This window comes from Canis lupus, chromosome 26 (assembly GCF_011100685.1).
Source record: "Canis lupus familiaris isolate Mischka breed German Shepherd chromosome 26, alternate assembly UU_Cfam_GSD_1.0, whole genome shotgun sequence".
Lineage (NCBI taxonomy): Eukaryota > Metazoa > Chordata > Mammalia > Carnivora > Canidae > Canis > Canis lupus.
The window spans coordinates 38,554,244-38,571,064 of NC_049247.1; the positions used below are offsets into that span (position 1 = coordinate 38,554,244).

General features: G+C 51.8%; 1 protein-coding gene and 1 long non-coding RNA gene across 8 annotated transcripts in view; both read right to left on the reverse strand.

The window, feature by feature from the left end:
• The window catches only part of RNLS (renalase, FAD dependent amine oxidase), a 277,680-nt gene that overhangs the window by 126,052 nt on the left and 134,807 nt on the right, over nt 1-16,821 (reverse strand). The gene's annotated exons all lie outside the window — the stretch shown is intronic.
• Nucleotides 3,321-8,860, reverse strand: LOC111092530. The gene is made up of 3 exons (XR_005379571.1): nt 7,698-8,860; nt 7,462-7,596; nt 3,321-5,729 (listed from the first exon to the last, which is right to left on the reverse strand). It is a non-coding gene; the product is annotated as an uncharacterized LOC111092530 (long non-coding RNA).

Consider the following 16,821-nt stretch of genomic DNA (forward strand, 5'->3'; position numbering starts at 1 on the left):
TCCGTAAGGATTACACAGGGAGATGAGACTTCTCTCTTTCCACATTTTAGATAGTGACTCCTTTCTCCAAATTGATGTTTTACATAATGCATTTTTAAAATTTGGAAATCTATTTGATTTAGTTTGTTTTTTTAGGACTCCTTGAATCTGAAAGGACCTGAGTGGCTTGTTAGTAAATGGGATTTCTCCACATGTCTTAAGTTTTAATTGCAGGTGTGGGTTGAGAAAGGAAACCTTATTTGAAGACCCATTTCTGCAATACAATTTAAATCAGTAGGAAAACATAATCCAACTTACTAAAATGTTGCTTTATTCCAAATTGTTCAACTGTTCAGGAAACTATCTGCTATGTCCTTTTTTTTTTTAAACATATTTGGTGTAAGAACAGATGCAGATCCACACACAATGTTGTCTGGTGCACTGGGGCCACCATGACCCATCAGAGAGATGAGGAATGACCTCTCGTTTTCAGATATTGTGAATTTTTCCATGGTAATGCGATGGGGAAGTTAGTTTAATCAACCTCATTTCCATTCGGTATCCAAAAATCAGGCAAAAGGACACGTGCGAGAGCACACATCTCAAGCCATTGGAAATGCATTTCTCCACCCTGTGCCGTAAGAACAAAGCCCGTGCACTAATATTAGATGAATCATGACTCCTTTCTTACTTCTGCAAGAGCCATCACATATATGAATCATTAATTTCAGTTTCAAACGATTTAAATAGAGCCCAGAAAGATTTTATGAGTCATCAGGGCCCCGAGTTACAGAGTGATTTTATATTTCATCTTCCCCACTTTCTTACAAGAAATCAGTTTTAGATTGCAAGCCATCGCCCCTGTATCTCAAAATGAATGCCACTTAACAGTTTTCAAAGGATTACATAAAGTAACAGAGCCAAATAGCTCACTCGGCACATAAAACGTCCCTTACGTTAGGCTTCTGAACATATTTGGTGGTAGGCAAGGAACTCTGACGGCTCGTGGTTTAAAAACATTGCTGGTAGAGCTGAAAAATTCATTTTGATAGCTGGTAGCTTTTTTTTTTTTTTTTTTTTTGAGATCTTTTTATTTTTCACTTTTTAAGATAAACTGCCCTGGAGTCTGTGGGCTCAGGAGCTCTGGGTTCAACACTCTAAAGAACAGGCCTTACTTATTTGGCTTAATAACCATTGTCACGCCAAAGACCAGCATCCTTCTTCTACAAAGAGTCGGTGGTGAATATTTTAGGTTTTGCGTGTCGTACAGACTTCGTTACGTCACAGCATGAAAGCAGCCACAAATGAGTCAGGGTGCCTCCGACCCAGTAAAGCTTTATTTTCAAAAGCAGGAGTTAGGCCAGATTTGGCCCGTGGGCGTAGTTTGCCAACGTCTGGTCCATATGATGGCAATATTCATGAAACAGCGGAGAATACAGGAAACTTACTATGCCAAGTTTAATAAAGGAGTAAAAATCCAAAGGCCTCTCTTAAGACTTATTTTTTCCCCAGTTTTATTGAGATATAACTGACACATAATATTGCATTAGTTTTAGGTGTACAACCTAATGATTGATACACGTACATACTGTGAAATGGTCACCACATTAAATTTAGTGGGCACAGCTTTCATAGCTACGAATTGCTTTCTTTTGATAAAACTTTTAAGACTCTCTGAGCAACTTTCAAATATACGATACCATATTGTTAACCATTGTCACCATTTATGTTATAATCGGAAAGTCTGTGCCTTTTGGCCACCTTCACCCAGTTCACCTAACCCCTAACCCTGACTCTGACAACCACCGATCTGTCCTCTGTATCTCTGAGTTTGGTTTTTTAAGATTCCACTTAGACGTGAGATCACAAAGACCTTTCAGTAAGTTACTAAAAACATTTGTCATTTTAATGATAAACGAATTCGAATGAATTAAACCAGAGAACTTGAAATTTTGATAATTTAATATTACAGTTAATGATTTTGCCCTATAACTAATCTGTTTATTATTTCTCATTTTCTTTTTTTTTTTTTCATTGTAATTTCAGAAGAAAAAACTTGAGTTCAGGCCACATTGGTGTAAAAGATCCAGAGGGTTAAATTTACAGTCGCCTGTTGTCCTCTCTAGACACTATGCTGCTAAATTCAACCAAGAAAGGTGCCCTGAGGACTGAGGCTAAATTATAATGTTGCTTCCAGGAAGTCACAAACTAAACTAGTTTCCACGGGAATATGATGAGGTCTAAGACATAAGCTCAGTGGTCAGTGCTAAAATTTAATAGTTTGAGACATTTAACGACCCAATATCACTGGCTGTTTCTCATATATTGAGGTGGCTTAAGGGAATCTTTCTGGGCTCTATTTAAATCATTTGAAACCGAAATCAATGGTTCATATATGTGATGGCTCTCGCAGAGGCAGGGCATGCCAACGCCCACAGACAGACGATTCCAGCATCGTTCTTCTATTGGAGCTCTTACGTGTCTAAGCTCAGATACCCTCCTCAAAGTTGGCTACTTTCTCACTATTCTTGGGCACAAGGAGATTTCCTGCAATGCCCTCTGCTATTTCTCATCTCAGTCCACAAGTTCAATGGGAGCTTGTCACTGTGCACCCTGCTGGCCAACCCCACGGTGGCTGAATAAGGTGAGCGCCTATTCTGTGCGCTCCGAATAATTTACATATGAGCATTTGATCATCACTCCATGTTCTGAACCTACATACTCCTCTATGTGCCCTTGCTTTTGAAAAGGTCGAATCGGTTTCCTCGGTGGACCATGTCACACACACGTTTGCTGTCACGCAGACCCCGATTTTGTTCCACGCTGCCTTCATCATGGATTCCGCACATCTGCCCATGACGCCCGGTTGACTCACTCTCACGTTCAAACGGGCTCAAATGCTGCACTCTATTTTTTTTTTTCCAACTCTGTCCCTGCCAAAACATAAACTCATTTTTTTAAATTTATTTTTTATTGGTGTTCAATTTCCCAACATATACAATAACACCCAGTGTTCATCCCATCAAGTGCCCCCCTCAGTGCCCATCACCCAGTCACCCCCACCCCCCACCCTCCTCCCCTTCCACCACCCCTAGTTCGTTTCCCAGAGTTAGGAGTCTCTCATGTTCTGTCTCCCTCTCTGATATTTCCCACTCATTTTTTCTCCTTTCCCCTTTATTCCTTTTCACTATTTTTTATATTCCCCAAATGAATGAGACCATATAATGTGTGTCCTTCTCCGACTGACTTACTTCACTCAGCATAATACCCTCCAGTTCTATCCACGTCAAGGCACATTGTGGGTATTTGTCGTTTCTAATGGCTGAGGAATATTCCATCGTATACATAGACCACATCTTCTTTATCCATTCATCTTTTGATGGACACCGAGGCTCCATCCACAGTTTGGCTATTGTGGACATTGCTGCTAGAAACATCGGGGTACAGGTGTCCTGGCGCATAAACTCATCGTTTATGTAATCAGGTCAACAAACATGTATTAAGCATACTAGGTGCCAGGCCCTATGAAAAGAACAGGACACAGCGAGAGTCCTTCATGGAGCACACACCTGATTGGGAAGACAGGTAAGCAAGATAAATGGTGAAAACATGATGTATGCGTTAGATAATACTGAAGCGCTGTAGAGGGAGAGTCAACAATGTCTGCTTTAAGAATTTAAAAAGACGTAATGGCGAACTGGATCTTGAAGAACACACTGAACTAATCCAGCCAGGAAAGGTGGCGAAGGCTTTCAAAGTAGAGCAAGGGTCCTGTACAAAGGTAGGAAGGTGTGCACACGGCACGGCACGCTCTGGGAACCGAAAGGTAGTCCAATGCGGCCCAGGTGAGAGGGGTGGGAGACGCCTGTGGCTGTTACTGAAGCTGCAGACATGAGCCTGGCTCACGCCACCCTTAGGAGTGTGGACTTTGCTTATCCTTCAGGTCACCTGGGTTCCTATTACGTGGGATGTGATAGGATCAGCTTTGCATTTGAGAAAGTCTGCAGGTGAGGAATGGAATGCAGCCATGAGCCCCTGAAGGCAGGGGGACTGTGAGGAGGCCCTGCAATGACTCAGGGAGGAGATGGGGAGGACCTAACACCAGTAGCGGGGCACAGGGAGTCAAGGGAAACCCAAACAGAACTCGTATGTCGGGCACGCCCCAGGCGCCCTGCTTGCTTTACCTTCATGGAATCCTCACAACGTAAGGAGCGTGTTGAAGGCGGCTGTAAGCACCTCCTTTTGCAGATGCAGAAACCACCTTGGGTTTAAATAATTTGTTCAGGGTCACAAGATGACAAAGGGGAGATCTGTGCCCGCATCCCCTTGGTTCCACGCTCACTTTATAAATATTCAGGACACACGACACCGTGGCTAGGAAAACCCCGCAAGGCAGACGTTCTGGCCGAGAGGGAACGATCATTAATACCAAATGCCGCAACCTCAGTTGAAAAAAGACAGACCCGCACCGCGTCCGCAGGTTTGGACAGTCACGGATGACCTTAGAGGAGGCTCGAGGTCAGAGGGCGGGCGGAAGAGAAAGGAGGAAGGGCCGGGGGGTGGGATGGGGTTCAACACGTCGTTCCTCAACCACGCTCTCGAGACACTCTGCAATAGTGAAGGAAAAGGGATTCTAAACACTCTGTGGTTTCTCAGTTGCTCTTTGCATATTAATCCTCAGACTCCTGAACAATTCAACCTAAAGAACACGTTAACCGGCTGAGGACGGATCCGGTCACACGCGGGGGCTCTCTCAATATTTGTTGAATGAATGAATGTTCATCCTTAGCACTTGTTGAGACGAGAGACCAGAAAGACCGAACTTCTGTGCTTTGGGCACAGATCTGCTGAGGGCCTCCCCAGCTCCCAGGGGGAAGCGTTCACGCGCTGCTGTGTTACGGTCGGGAGACACCGCGAGCTCCTGTCATTACAGGAGAATATGACGGCGGATTCTCTCACCGAGGTCACACGGGAACAGGTTGGGGCAGAGGGTGAAGGAGATACAGGTCTGGGGGCCGTTCACATCCCCGCGCCTCCTCCTTCTTCTTGGCCTCTGCCTCTGGCCCCTCCTTCCCCCAACCTGGCTCTTCTCTCTGGTCGTGTTAAGAGCGTTTGTGGGCCTACGGCGCCGTTCGCTTCCCACGAGCACACTGGACCTCCTCCCCCCACACTCCCTGACCGTCGTCCCTTCGTTGGACACACACCAGTTCAGCACAGCTCTCGGCGCAGGGAAACATCGGCGAGCAGCAGGGGACACCTGGTACGAGCTGCCAATCTACTTGGTCTTACGCCATCCCTGCCCCATACTTACAACCTTCCTCCCAGTGGCCAACCAAACGCTCGCTGCCCTAATTACAGCAGCGTGGCCCCAACTATTAATTAAGCATCACTGAGGTCGAACAGGGGTGAAGGTGGATCACGTTTTCCACCGAGGTTGAGGGGGCTCTTTCTTTTTCAGATCTCTCTCTCTCTGTGCTTCCGCAGTTTTGCTGGTGGGCAAGTCAGACTCGGCGTTGTCGTCGGTTCTCACGTTCCAGGAGGTTTCAGACAATTTCTCTGAGCAGCCCTGACCTGTTCTGCTTTCTGCTCCTCTTGCAGGTGCAGATAAAATTCCCTCCTGTCCATATCTTCTACTCATCGTTCGTGTTTAATAGGTAAAGCCACCAAGAAGCCTGACCTGATCTTGGTCCTCTCATTTTATCCTTGGCGCCAAAAGGAAACAGTGTCCATGTGTAGAAGATACGTCCTACCTGAGGAAATGAGTACAAATAACATAAGCCATTTTCTTATTTAGGTTGGTTCTCTATATCCACACCTTCCGCTTTATTGTTTATTTATTTTAGACAGGTGGGGGGAGCAGAGGGAGAGAGAGAATCTCAAGCAGACTCTGAGCTGAGAATGGAGCCCGACCCAAGGCTCCGTCCCACACCCCTGAGATGGTGACCTGAGCAGAAATCAAGAGTCAGGGTTCAACTGACCTGACCCACCCAGGCGCCCTGCATGCCCTCCAGTTTATTATTATTTTTTTAATTTTATTTTTTTGTTTTGTTTTGCCTTCCAGTTTTGTTTGTTTTTTGTTTGTTTGTTTGTTTGTTTGTTTTTGGTTTTTTTGCCTTCCAGTTTAAAGAAAAACTGTAAGGAGCTTTGTTCGTCTCGTTGGTTTGTTCTTGGCACCTGGTTCCCATGAAGCAAGCCACCTGGCTCCACCTGGAGGAGCACACAGAAGCCTTAGGATCCGGTCTTCCATTTGTCCTGCGAGGCCGCGTCCTTACCCCTGCAGCAGTGGAGTGCAAGCAAGCCTTCCTCGAGCCTGAGGAAAAGGCTGGTTAGAAAGGCCCAGAGCTGAAGGGACAGTCGAGATTGGGGAATTCAAGTCCTGTGATTTTGGAAGGGAAGGGGGGAAGGATGAGGTTGTTTTTTAAAGGACTGGTTCAGGGAAATAGTTGTTTCTCTTCTTTGCTCTCCAAATGCTTCCACCACGGATCTCAAGGCGGCAGCCACATGTGTATGTGTATACTCCACTTATCAGGTCCTTCCAGATGGTTCACATTGCTGTTTGACTTGATCTCAGAGGCTCAGCTTTGACTGTGATGTGAAATCCTAAAGTATATGCGCACGTTTTGCTGTTTGTATGGGAAAATCACCGAAGCAGAAAGGCTCTTTGGAAGTTTACAGCCGAGTGCATCCACTAGCAACCCTGCGGGCCTTTACTTTACCTCGTTAAATTTACTTTGATGGCATAGAGGATGGGACTTGGGGGCTGTAAGTAGTGAGGAGACTACCTTGCTCAGAAATGACCCCTCCAGTCAACCTGGCCATTAGGGAATTATTTGGTTACACAAACTTGTCCTTGAAACTGATTGGGATTATCTAACTTCACTCAGCATCATACCCTCCAGGTCCATCCACGTCGAAGCAAATGGTGGGTATTTGTTGTTTCTAATGGCTGAGGAATACTTCACTGCATACACAGACCACAGCTTCTTTATCCATCATCTGTCGATGGACACCGAGGCTCCTTCCACAGTTTGGCTATTGTGGACATTGCTGCTAGAAACATCGGGGTACAGGGGTCCCGGCATTTCCCTGCATCTGTATCTTTGGGGTAAATCCCCAACAGTGCAATTGCTGGGGATTAGCTTATGAGGTCGCCTCTGTACCTCTCAGATCTACTGCAACGAGCACTCTGAAGCTCAATCTTGGGCAGGGAGGACTACTTAGGAGGAATCAGGTTACAACTCTGGAGATGAGTAGAAAGGAGACTGCAGAAGTATGAAAAATCCTCTCTGGTTTTTTTTTTTTTTAAGATTTATTTATTTTAGAAATAGAGAGAGAGTGCATGCTGTGGTGGTGGGGGGATTAGAGGGAGAGGGAGAGAGAAACCCAAGCAGAGTCCATTGCTGAGGATGGAGCCCGATGTCAGGCTCGGTTTCACCACCCTGAGATCACGACCTGAGCCGAAACCAAGAGTCAGGCACTCACCGGACTGCACCACGCGGCGCCCCGATCTCTGGATTTCAAGGCTGCCTCCAAGAAGTAGCCCGATGGAAAGCACACCCGTGCTGTAAGTGTGTGTGAGCAATTAGGAAGGTCTCACTTGAGCACAGACACTCCAGGCTGATGGAGAGGCAACGGGGGGTCAGGAGGGAAGTTCATGAGCATATGGGCAAATGAACTTGTGAGAGATGGTTTCGGGTAAAAGATGGTAAAAGACTTACTTCTCTTCGCCCGTTAACGACGTCGGCTCCCACCTCTCCCCAGATGAACGACCCCTGTTGGAGCTACCTCGGGCTCATTATGAAGCTTAGCAAAGGTGTATGGCATTCCAAAGAGCTGGAATTCAAGAGCGCATTGAGGTTCTGTTCACATTCCAACAACAGATGAATAATTTTGACCCGACTGGCTGGACTGATGACGTCATAATCAAAATCTCCACCATGCCTTTTAGGAAGCTGAGATGACCTGTGCATTTCTTTTTTTTTTTTTTTTCCCCGAAAGATTTTTATTTATTTATTTGAGAGAGAAGGGGGCGGGAAAACACGGAGGGATCGTGAGGGGGGAGAAGCAGACTCCTCGCTGAGCAGGGAGCCCGATGTGGGGCTGGATCCCAGGACCCTGAGATCACGACCTGAGCCCAAGGCAGACGCTCCACCCACTGAGCCACGCGGGTGCCCCCATGTGTGCTTTTCTGAATGGCTTTCTTCACCACCCCTCCATCAGTAAGGCGACTATCATGACACTGGTCGTTGTGCCCAGAGAAAGACTGAAAGAGTAAGAGCTGACTTCAGACAAATTCATCAGTCACACGACTGAGCAAGTGACTTGACCTTCCCAAGCGTCAGGTCTGCTGTCTGTACAATGGGGTACGAGCAGTCCTGTGTCGTGGGGCTGCTGAGCCGCACGGGGACTCGGTGGCACGTGCACCACTGCCCTCAGAAGGGAGCCCGGTACGTAGCAAGCCCCCGTTAGTGTCGGCCAGTACCGCCTGCCAAGACGATCTCCCCCGCCCCCGACCAGAAAGCCTAGAACGGGTAGAGAGGAAATCAGATTACTAAGGGCCCGCGGGCAGCCGTCCTGGTCCTCCAGGTCTTCTCTCCTGACTGGCCTGACTCCTGGTTCTCCTGCGAGTCTCACCTGTGGGGCTCCCCTGGCCTTGCTCTCCTTGGACCTTCCGTGTCCTGGCCAGGGTTAGCATGACAAAGCCCGTCCCTGCCCTTCCGTGACCCTGACCCGGATTCCCATTTCTGTATTTACATCACAGCAACTCCACCTTATGAGCTGAAGCACATTAAAAACTCCCACTCACTCTTCCTTAGAGAAAATGCCACAGTGAATTCTAAGTAGGTGAAGGTTTCAAAATTATTCAGTCGCCACCGGATGATAATCTGACCTCATTTTTCCCCTTAGCTCTGCGAAGAGAAATAGGAGAATTGCATTAATTGGAAAAGTCTTTTAGATTTTTTTTTTCAGGGCTTTCTAAAAAAAAAAAAAATTTTTTTTTTTACTTTATATGCATTTCTATTTTTTAAATGTTTTACAACAGACCTATGTCATTTTTGAAATACCACCCCCCCCACATATGCAAATATGTTACCCTCCTGCCTAATATTTGGTTGGTCCCATGCGCCCTTATTGGAAATTGGATTAAAAAAGAATGGGGCAATTTTACAAATATTCATATGTCCCTCTATGGCGAGAGAATTGCTGAAGAGCCCACTGAATTCTCTAGAACCCAGGAGACAATGTCCTGGAGCCCCAAGATTATCTTTCCCCAGTTACCATCTGGGGCTTCACTGAGGCCAAAGATCATATCTTAAGGAATTTTCTGTTTATTGTTTATCAACCAGATTCTCATCCTACATAGCTCCATGAGAATTTCCGCGAGGGAGGTTTCTGAATTCTTCCGCGGGTTTCCCTGCGGGAATTCTCACAGAATTACATAGGATGAGAATCTGGCCTTCCTAGACATCATGTCTGGAGAGAGGAGTGGGAGCTCAGTTAGGTTATTTTTATCTTCTGCTGAATTCTTATGGGGGAAGTTGTGCTTTCTGAATCAAGACTCTATGTCTCTAAATTTCCAAAGGCTTCTGAACAGCAGGGTCTGAGGGAGGTAGTCACTGCTTGGTAGCCTAAAACTTGGATTTTCACGACGTGCTTTGAGAAGAGATCCTCCAAGCTTTCAAACCAATGTGTCTTCTTATGTGTCCCCTACAGAAAATCTTGCTAAGAAGCACCATATTCAAGTTGGAATTAGGACTTTAAGGCCTGTGATTGATGAAGTGGTTCTTTTACGAATGACAAGAACCCAAATTTACGGGGAATTATTATGGGTAGAACTTTACACACTACAGCCCTAAGTAGTCAACTGCGTTGACTCGACAGGCAAACAAAGAGTGTAGGGTGTGGAGGAGGATACAGGTTTTCCAGAAAGGTCAAAGTGCCAACAGCGCTGGATAAAATGGTACTCTTGTATCTTGACACGGCTCGGAGGCCAGATCCTGAACTATGAATCGCGTATTTCGATATCTATGTTATTGCGACCACGCCAAGGCCCTCGGCCGTAACACCACGACCTACCCTGGAGAAGGGCAACGAAGGAAGTGCATCAAGAATCTTCCTCGTTTTCGGGGCACCGGGGTGGCTCGGTTGGTTGAGCAGCCAGCTCTTGACTTTGGCTCCGGTTGTGATCTCAGGGTTGCGGGATGGAGCCCCGGGTCAGGCTGCACGCTGGGCATGGAGCGTGCTTGGGATTCTCTTTCCCTCTTCCCCTGCCCCTCCCTCCCCTTCTCTCTCTCTCAAAAAAAAAAAAAAAAAAAATTCTTCATTTTTTCACGTCATGAAATTTCAAGCTTAGGGCCTCAACCGGTTACGGTCTCTGGAATCTTTACGATTTTTGGCTTTTTTGTTGCCCACGTGATTTTATGTGCCGTAGATGCCTTCTTTTGAAGGCGCAGATATGAATAATACAGTTTTATTTGACATCCCCGAGTCATTTTATATTCATGTGTTGTGTCATCACCCACATTCCCTTCGGAGTCAGTGATCCGGAATGGATATCCACGGACTTTTAAAACACACAGAAATATCCACATAAAATGAAGCCACGGTTCAGTAATCATCCAGTAAATTCAGGGAAACAATGAGCCTTGTCTCTCTTTTTTTTTTTTTTTTTTTGTGGTTTTGTTCTGTGGTGAACTCCTTGCTGGAGACGCAGAAATCAGCAGCCGTGTTTCTGCCTTGATGAAGCCTGTGGTTCAACGGGATATTTTTTATGGCCCGCCTCTCTGTGCAGGATGCTCCCATGGGCTGTCTTGTTTGCGTCTTGCAACAACCCTGGTAAGTGAGGATGATCAATCTGTGCCTCGGTTAAGGGAATAAGGCTTCAGAGGCGAAACGGCATTGCCCAGGTCAGTGGGCCGGGGTGCGGCACGTTTGGGGATGGAGTCCACCCCTAAAGCTGGGTTGTGCTCACCAGGCTGCAGCATGGGGCTTGGCGGGGGCACCTGGAGAGCTCTGCGGGGGGGCGCGGTGGAAGGCTTGCGTCGTGGAGCCCACCTTGGCGCTCTGCCCGGGGCCTCGCTTTGGCTGTCGGCTATGGTAGGGCGTCCGGAGCGTCTCACCCAGGCTCCCCCACCGACCCAAGGGATCTCCCGAGCGAGCGGCTAGCTGTGTCCTCACTCAAGGTAACGATGGCACGGGCACCGTGCCTCTCCTGGCTCCGCCAGCAGGTCCTCGCAGGGGCGTGCAGGTGGCCACGACGTGCTCGGTTACACGTCCCCCCGCCGCCCCCCGTGAGGATGCAGGGCTGCATGCGAACCCCCAGGCTCACACCTCCCGTCGGGCCGAGCTCCCGGCAGGAGGCGTTAGAGACGCGCGCAGACCTTTAGGGCCGCGGACGAGATGGCCAACGGCGGGACCTCAGGGAAGCAGGCCTCCCGGACAGGGTGCTCCTTAAGCGGACTGGGGACACCCCCCTTTCAAAGCACTTGCCGGGCCGCCTTTCCTGGGGAGGCCGGCTGTTCCGCCCCGACGGCCGGCCCGGCTCCAGGAGGGTTCTTGGCGCCTGCACCGCGGGCCTGACGGAGGAACGTTCCCGGGCCCCCCGCCAGCCTGCCAGTCGCTCAGCGTCTGCTGTCCTCTAGCGGGGTGAACGGCCGCAGCTCCGAAGGGGCACCCACAGCCCCGCGGCCGCCGCACCCCAGGGTCTGCTAGGCACGCGGCCCGTAGCAGGGAGGCCCGGTAGCCCTTCCTCCCAGCTCCCAGCTTGCAGCTCCCAGCTCCTGGCCAGCCTGGGCAGCCCCCGGGGCAGAAAGCAGGACGTGTGCCCGAGGTCACCCGTGGGGCAGGATCGGAGGACTGCTGCCCCCCCCCAGAGCTCTCTGTGGCCTCCCCCTGGAGGGCCAGGGGCAGAGGGAGCAGCGGAAAACCAGGCGGGGCCCCCTTCTGCTCTCCCTCGAATCACCGTCTCCGTCTTCCAGACCCCGTTCCTGTTCCGCGTGATTCTATGCGTTTCTGAAGACGCAGCAATCAGAAGGGGGAGACGGGGAACGTCTATGGAAAAAGCCTATGCAAACATTCAAATGCCTTTTGGGAAAAAAAAGAAAGAAACCTATTTAACTTAATTACTCTATTTTCTGGTTTTGAGAAGTGTTTTCGTCTTCCCTGAGCTCTTGTTGCGCGGCACACGCGTCACTTCGTAGGAAGAGCATCGGGCTGGGCTGGAGGTCCCCCCAGCCCCACGGCCGGGCTAGAGCCCTGCTTTAGCTTCATGTGGCTGAAACCCGTCTCACCCGTGATTGGGGGGACTTCCGGGCCCCGACGGGGTGCAGGCGTTTACCTCACAGCTGGAGTGATGCCACTCCTGTCGCCCCGGATGAGGACGGGGCCAGTGTCCTGGGCCCCCACCCTGTCGCGGCACAGCAAGCACCTGCAGGGGGACTGGACCCGTTCCCTCCCCTCAGCTGCTTCGGGCGGTCGGGGTGGGCGGCACCTGCTGGTGGTGTCTCACCCCAGGTTGCGGTCCTGTGGGTGCTGCTGCTCCTGCTCCGAGGCTTCTTCACTGGGAACCGAAAGACGCTGCTCTTCGTTCACCTCTGGGAGAAAAAGACCTTCCGTGGAGCCAGTGAACACCGGCAATTAGGATCCAATGTCCCCGCGCACGTGCAGCCATCGAGTCTCCTGCGAACCTTCCCCCCGACGCCTCCCTGGGTCCCCCGGCGCTTGGGATCCGTGCAGACCCCCGACGGCGCCGAGAGGAGGCAATCCCGGGTCCTGAGCCGGGCCCTGGGGCCCCACGGACCCGCCACACGGGCCGTACCCGCCTCCTCTGCCCCGCGTGTGACCTCGGGGCCACTTCCTCCCGGAGGCTGGGGGACACGGACCCGGAACCTGGAGGCCACACGGGGTCCCGGGGGCACGGGGCCTTGCCTGAGACCGTTAGTTCGGGGACCGGCATCGGCAGGCTGCGAACCGCTGGGTGGAGGGCAGGTCTGCTCCACATTTCCCCCGAGGAACCAGACACGGCCCGTTACCAGGGCCCCGATGGCCCAGAGGTGACATCTGCGGCTTCCTTGGGGTCTCCTGCAGGCCCCGGAGATTCCTGAGGATCGAGCACGTCAGCGTCATGGGTGTCGGGTCCCCACCTGGAGTGACCTCAGCACACAGGGCGGCCCGTGGGGGGCACACTCCCGGTCCACTGAGTTTCCTCCTTAAGTGACAGGTTGTGGGACACAAACCTCGTAAGAGATAAGATTAAAAAAAAAAAAAGAAAAGGTAGTGGAAGAGCTGACTTTCTCTCTTTTCCAGCCTCACACGGTGACGGCCAGTTTCCCAGCGAGGCGCTTTGTATAAGGGGATCGATTGCTGGATGACGCGCCGGGGGCACTGGTGACGAGTCCAAAGTCGGTGAGTACTGGTTCTGGCTCCTTTTTTTTTTTTTTTTTGAGAACTTATTTACTTATTCATGAGAGACCCAGAGAGAGAGGCAGAGACACAGGCAGGGGGAGAAGCAGGCTCCCTGCGGGAAGCCTGACGCAGGACTCGATCCCAGGACCCTGGGTCATGGCCTGAGCCCCCGGGCACCCCAACACGGTTCTGCCCTACATAAGGCGCCTGTGTCCCCCGCTGCCTGCTGTCCCACGTGGCGCCCACCCCTATTTGTGCCGCCAGCACCGACGACGCCCGGGCCGGGAACACAGCCGGCTCCATGCACCCGCGGGCAGCACCTCGGGGTCCCCTCCCCAGGCCACGCTCTGTTCACATGCACGACCGCAGACACCGTGTGGAACCCATGCCCCTGACCCTTGTCCAGAAGCGGGTTTCCCGACCTGGTGACGGTTAAGGGCCTAGCACCTGCTGCACCCGAAGGAGGGGGATGCAGAGGTTTGGGGTTTAAATCTCCCGAAACGGACGCGGCTTCTAACTGCAGCGGATTTGAATCGGAAACAATTTCATAGAATTTCATGTCACTGCTTTGGCCAAGTCTGCCGACACAGTGGGAGCCCCGCGGGGACCGTGTGGCCGCTCCTGGCGACATGTCGGGCCCTGTCCGCTGGCCCGTCGATGGCCCTTGGGTTCCTGCACCGTGTGACCTTCCGCTAGGACGCGGTGCTGGCTGCCGCCGTGTGGCTGTGCTGGCGACAGTCTCAGCGGTCCACTCTGGGACGCCCTGGGGCGGGGAGCACAACGGGGTGAGGGGTGGGGCCCGGGCTGGGGGGCAGCTGGCTCGGCCAGGCCCTGGGTGCCACCTCGGGCCAATTCTTCGCCCCCCCTGCACCCGGGACTCCCCTCTGGCCCCACCGCCACCCCCGCCGCTGTCCTTTCCCCTGCGCTGGTTGCCTCCCCAGCCCTGCGGCCACGTGGCATGAGTGCACGTGTCCCGTGGTCCCCTCCCAGCTCCCCCAGCACGGAATGGAAGGTCCGCGGGGCCTGGAACCTTGTCTTGTTCACCAGCACGCGAGCGGCGCCTGGCACCAACCACGTGGGCCCACAGACGCGGCTGCAGGGACGGACGACGGGACGACGGTCGGGAGCAGAGGCCCAGGTGCAGCACGTCGGGTTCCCCTGACGCCACCAGGAGCCTGACGGGCTGAGCAGAGAACAGCTGAGTTTGTCCCCGGGATTCGGGAAGCCAACGACCCAGGGATGGGAAGCGGGAGCCTGACCCTGAGCAGACGCATGAGAGGGAGGGGCCCTGGGGTCCCTGAGGCCGCCTGGAGGAAGGCTGGGTGCGACCCCAAGTGGCCCGTCACAGCCAGCACCAAACGGGCGTTACTGGCTCCTCTGCAGAGGCAACCGAGGCAACCGAGGCCAATGTGACCAGGGTGACAGAGGAGGGGGCTGCCGCCTTCCCAGGTCATGATGGTCAGACAAGGAAGACACGCACGGATTCCGATGCATGGACGCAGAGTAAGGAAAGCGCTGGGGACCGGACGCGCCTGGCACCTGCAGCAGAGGACGGACACGTGGGCTCAGGGACGGCCTTGGTCCTTGGCACCCGGTCCTCTGCCTTGGTGGCCGCCCTGAGACTGGGAGCGACGGTCGGTGATGCTTTCCCCTTCGCCTGCATTTTAAAAAGATGCGCCTACGGGGATTTAAGGCCGGGAGCACGGATGCACACGACCCCCCAGCACCCTGCTCGCTGACACGTCTCCACGTGGCTTGGGGTCTGCGTACGGTCACCATCAAGGTGCTCCAAGGCACGGCACTCGCTGTCGATTTAGGCGGTTTCCACACCACAGCCATCAGCGCCGTGTTCCTGAAAGGTTTGAAGAGGCGGAGGCAACGGTGCACCTAACACTTCACCCCCATCTACGCCTCCCCGCGCTTCTTCAGAACAGATGGCAGAGAGGCATTAGTTGTCCCATATTTTGTTTTGAAATGTTTCGTTGTAAAATAAACAATTCTGCAGTAGGGCTTCTATTGGTTCGTGCTGCGACGACACTTAAAGTCACACGCCCTCACCCACTACCTCTGCCCCGAAGCCCGGGTGGGACAAAAATAAAAAGACGCAGCCACTCAAACAAAAACGAAGCACGAGAGTAAAAAGGAGCTAATCGAGCTCCAATTCCACCCGCTACTGACATTTCTGTCCCGATGTGGTTCACACGTCGACTCTTCCTGTTTACCCACAGATTAATGTGTCATCCTGCTACACAGACTTCCAGTTTGCATTGCAGGCTGTTGAAGGCGGTTTAGGCCGAGTGACCCCAGCAACCATCATGTGGCTGTTAGTGCGCCCAGTGTGAGCCCCAAGGTTGGGAAGAAAAGTGTAGGACGTGGCCACTGCTGCCAGGGATCGAAAATCTGTAAAGGATTTATCTTGTAAAATAACTAAAAACATGCAACAGGATTGGATTAAGGGACAGCTAGTTGGTTCAGACAACAGCTGCTACAGGGGGTCAGAGGAAGGAGAAACGCTTGGCTTGGAGAAGGAAAGGTTCGAGGGACGCATGAGCTGAGGCTCTGGTAAGTAGGGATGGAGGAAAAGGCATTCCAGACATGCGAGTGAGGCTCGGAGACAGGAAAACACAAGTCATGTTTGAGGGGGGACAATGAATCGTGGCAAGGTGGTTCCCGGATCACCCCTGAACTAACTTGGAAGTTTCCTCTGTTGCCCTACAGAGGCCTCACATACTATACTTTGAATGTGATTCCATCCATCCTTCCATCCACCTATCCACTCACCCATCCATCCATCCATCCACCCACCCACCCAACCATCCATCCACCCACCCACCCACCTATCTACCCATCCATCCATCCACCCACCCACCCAACCATCCACCCATGCATCCATCCACCCATCCATCCATCCATCCATCCACCCACCCACCTATCTATCCATCCATCCATTCATCCACCCACTCAACCATCCACCCATCCATCATCCATCCATCCATTCCACCCACCCACCCACTATCCATCCATCCATCCATCCACCCATCCATCCACCCACCCACCTATCTATCCATCCATCCATCCATCCACCCACCCAACCATCCACCCATGCATCCATCCACCCACCCATCCATCCATCCATCCACCCACCCAACGATCTATCCATCCATCCATTCATCCACCCACTCAACCATCCACCCATCCATCCATCCACCCATCCACCCATCCACCCACCCATTTATCCACCCACCCATTCACCCACTGATCCATCCATCCATCCACCATCCATCCATCCACTATTCAGTCAGGGAGCAGCTCACTGAGTGTCACTGGCTGTGGACATACTCGGTGCTACAACTGTAAGAAGTTAGGATGTGGCCCACTACCCTCGAGAAGATGACAGTCTCATGTGGAATATGGAGAAATACAAGTGAACTACAACTC